Here is a 4,276-nt window from a genome sequence, read left to right as displayed (position 1 = left end):
ACCTCTCTGTCAGTGAGGAAGAGGAGAGGTTGGGTATATAAAGGAGTGGGGGAGGAAGGACTAGAGAGATGGTCTGTGGCTGAGAACTACTGGGGCGGGGCGGGGCTGGGGGGGGGGCAGCCAGAGCCGTTAGCTGCAGGTTCTGCAGGTTACCATTGTTGATGCTGGCTGGCTGAGGGGGCAGGTTGGGGCTGCAGTGAACCAGTGCTCTGTTCTCCAACCCTTGGTCTATGACACATGGAGGGGGTGCTTCTATGGCCCAGTGGTGACCCTGGGAAAAAGCATCCCATGGGAATTCCCTTGGGGCCCCTTGGGGCAGGGTGGACATAAGAAAGTTTCACAAGGGACATGTTTAATGTTCAATCTGAAGTTGTTGATATGTAACCCTTTACCTATCTCCTAAGTAAGTTTTTTTTTTTTTTAAAGATTTTTATTTATTTGAGAGAGAGAGAGCGAGCAAGCACAAGCAGGAAGAGGGGGAAGGGCAGGGGGAGAGGGAGAAGCAGGCTCCCCACTGAGCAGGGAGCCTGATGTGGGGCTGGATCCCAGGACCCTGCGATCACGACCTGAGCCGAAGGCAGACGATTAACTGACTGAGCCACCCAGGCGCCCCTCTTCTAGGTCAATCTTCAAGTAAGTGTATCATACTTATCAGCTCTGTGCAAGATGCCGTGTGTGTGTGTGTGTGTGTGTGTGTGTGTGTGTAGAAATTGAGGAAAAGTTGGATTTCTTGTCTGGGTTGTAGCAATGTAGAATAAACAGCACTTGCAGAATCAAGAACCCAGACTTGGAGACATCAGAATATAATCCCTCTTCCCCAGGAAATCTACAGAAACTTTAGCCTTTGCTTTTCCATGGAGCATAGAAATAATGATTTGAGCCACTTTATCTGGATTTTAAAGGGCAGGGAGGAAGCAAGTGGTATCAAGATTACATTTCATTGTTCTGGTGCCTCCAGCAAGATGCCGTTGGTAAGTTTATTTTATGGCTGTCTCTTGCTCAATCAAGCAAGCTGCTGGTGTATTGCTAGTACTTTACACAAATCATTGAGGCTTTAAGGAAGCAGTTTAAAACAGCAATTATATGAGCAAATGGAGATTCTTATCTCTTGGATACACTCGCAAATAGTTCACTTATGTACTGTATCTTCTGGAATGCTTTTTTATAGACTGTAACTGGATGAGCTAGCTGAGTACAATGCACGGAATGGAAAGGTAAACAGAAGCCGTGGGCTTAAGACCCAGCTCTCATGCTAAGTTACTGTGTGAATTTGGATCCTTTAGCCCTCTCTGATATGTAATTGTCCTGTGATACAGATGTGTTAAAGAAAAATGGTCTTCAGGATCTGTATTAATTAAGACTAAATTAGTTGAGTGAAACAGTGATTTAAATAGGATAGAAATGTCCTCTTTCCTCATGTAGAGGTCTTGAGACCTCTATATTGGTTGGCAACCCATATATTCTACCTTTAAAGATGCAATAATATATAAAGTCACTGACTTAGAGTATGCATTCCATATGTACTGCAAAGTGTCTTTACTCAAGGAATCCTCAAGAACCCAGGAGCCTTTTGTTTTGTTTTTCCAGAAAGAGGAAATAGAAAGAGCCAAGAACATACCACTTCTAATGATTAAATATACAAGCTGGAGCCTGCACATACCATTTCAACTCACATCTTGTTGGCTGGACCTTTGTCATATGGCCTCACCCAGCTGCAAAGTTGACTGGGGAACAGTTTTTATTCTTAGCTGCTACAGTGCCAGCTATAACTGAACAGAATAAAAAAATAAATAAATTTTAAAAAATAAAAAATAAGTCAAAATACTTGAGAAAATGTAAAAAAGATAAAAAGCATTTGCAAATTTGGTAGGAAAAAAATAAATAAAACCTGGGGTTCCCTCACCCTGAGAGAAGAGGAGAATGGATATTGCAGAACAGTTAGAAATCTCTGCCAAGAGTTCCTTCCAGAACTCACAATCTAGGATTCTAGGTGTTATCTACAGATTGGGTGATCAAAAATCAGATCCTCCTCCATAAGGGCCTTCCTCACTGAGTGATATAGTCAAGATGCCTTGATCACAGAATTAGCAAGTAGCATGTAACTGGGGCTATCCCAGAGAAACAGAACGTGAGCCACACAGACATTTTTTAAATTTCTAGTGGCCAGAGTAAAGACAGCAAAAGCAACAGGTGAAATTAATTCTAATAATATATTGCATGCAACCCAATCATGCAATCAATGGAAAAAGTTATTCATGAGATATTTTACATTCTTGTTTTCATACCAGGTCTTCGAGTTTATAGTTTACACTTAGAGCATCTCAATTTGAACCAGCCTCATTTCCAGTGCGCCAGAACCACATGTGGCTAGTGGCCACCATGGAAGACGATACAGTTGTAGATTGCGTCTACTAGAACAATAGCACCATTATAAAAAGACTGCTAATTAATTCATGCAGATTTAACACAGTATTAAAGTCTATGTGAATACGAAAGAGAACATTGTCTTCTCTCCTCCCCCTCCGCCCCCCGAGGATTTCTATGGATAAGTGATGTTAGCTATTGGCTTTCTGGATCATCAGAGGTCTCACAGATGACCATACCAACTACCCAAGTCAGGTCAACCTGGCTGGAATCCAGCTCTGCCACTTACCCTGTATGTCACCAAGATTAAGATGTTGAGTTCCTCTGAGCACAAGTGCCCTACCTGGAAAAATGTTGAGGTGTCTTTTTCTTTTTCTTTCTTTTCAAAAATTATCTCTTGGAGGCTGGACTCAGCAGAAATAATACTGGACCAAGAATAAAGAGTTTGGATTGCAGCTTTACCTTTCCTCTGACTCTGAGACTATCCATCTTGTCCTTCCTCTGGATCTTACCTTTCCCATTTTGGAAGCTAGAGGTGGGGTGGTATTTTAGATGCTTACCAATTTGTCTTTTTTCTTTTCAGATGAATCACTGCAATTTAAAGTAAAGCTAAAATAGTCACCTTTCTAGGATACGACTAGGGAGATGATTGCTTTCTCAACTTGTGATGATTTCCAACAATTTCATAAAAGAGAGAATTGAGATTTGGAAGGTTGAGATATCCATAGTGGTCTGATGTTTGTAAACAGACAAATTCTTTGGAAAAAGGAGTGGGAGGGGTCAGGTAGAAATACCTCTATGGTAGGGACAGAGCCTTTAGCGTAAGGGTTGCAAATAAACTCTGGGTGATCTCAATCATTGCCGGTGAAAGCGTATATTGAGGCATCTTCCTGGAAGGCAGTTTGGCAACATGTATCAAAAAGACAGAAAATGTGTACATCCTTTCACAAAATAATTTTATGTTTTAGCATTTACAGAAACAATCTGATGTTCACAAGGATTTGTTTATTCATTCAAGTGTTCTTTGCTCTATTACTGACATTTCCATGAAATAGAAATACTCTGACTGTAAAAAATAAAGGAAATAGTCAAAAAGTTAGGGTATAGGCATATGTGTGGGTATTATTAAACCACTAAAAGCCATGTTTTCCAAGAATATTTAGTGATGTAGGGAAATGCTTCACTACAATGTTGAACCAAAGAAGATCACCAACAATGCATACAATATGGTTCTAACTGTCTTTGAAAGTTGCCTTCTTCCCAGGGGGTCCCCCAGACACCCTGTCCTTGTTTTCCTGTCTTCTGACCCCTGTTTTTCCCCTCCTTTCTATGTCCTCTGTGAATCTTCATTTTTTTTTTTTTTTTTAATAGCTCAAGCTTTCTTAACCTTGACACTCTTGATATGGTAGGCTGGATGATCCTTTATTGCAGGTGGGAGCAGGGCTGCCCTGTGGTCTGCAGGATGCTGAGCGGCATCCCTGGTGTCGCCTCACTAGATGCCAATGGTACCCTTCTTCCAGATGAGATGACCAAAAATGTCTCTAGACACTGGCAGAGGTCCCCTTGGGGACTAAACCACACATCTCCTCCTCCAGTTTGTGGTTAGCCAAGTTTGGTGATTATTCAACTCTTCTTGCCAGTGAGAGGTGGAAATTGAAGATACTTCCTGATTACCACCCCCTCCCCCAGCTGTCTCCCTGTCTCTCTCTCTCTGTCACACACACGCACTCACATGCACCTTCTCTCTCACACACACCCCATTCCAGCACATCCTTATACGCTCATATTCACACAAATAGTAATGCACTAAGACAGCTCCGTCCGTGTGCACACTTGGCATTTCCTTCCATGGAGCATTTCCAGCATGATCTCTTTCCACCATGAGAGTAGAGCACTCCTGGAGCACTCTTTG

The sequence above is a fragment of the Mirounga leonina genome, unplaced genomic scaffold, assembly GCF_011800145.1.
Source record: "Mirounga leonina isolate KUSES-001 unplaced genomic scaffold, KU_Mleo_1.0 Mir_170, whole genome shotgun sequence".
Classification (NCBI taxonomy): Eukaryota; Metazoa; Chordata; class Mammalia; order Carnivora; family Phocidae; genus Mirounga; species Mirounga leonina.
Note: the sequence above shows the minus strand (reverse complement) of the source record.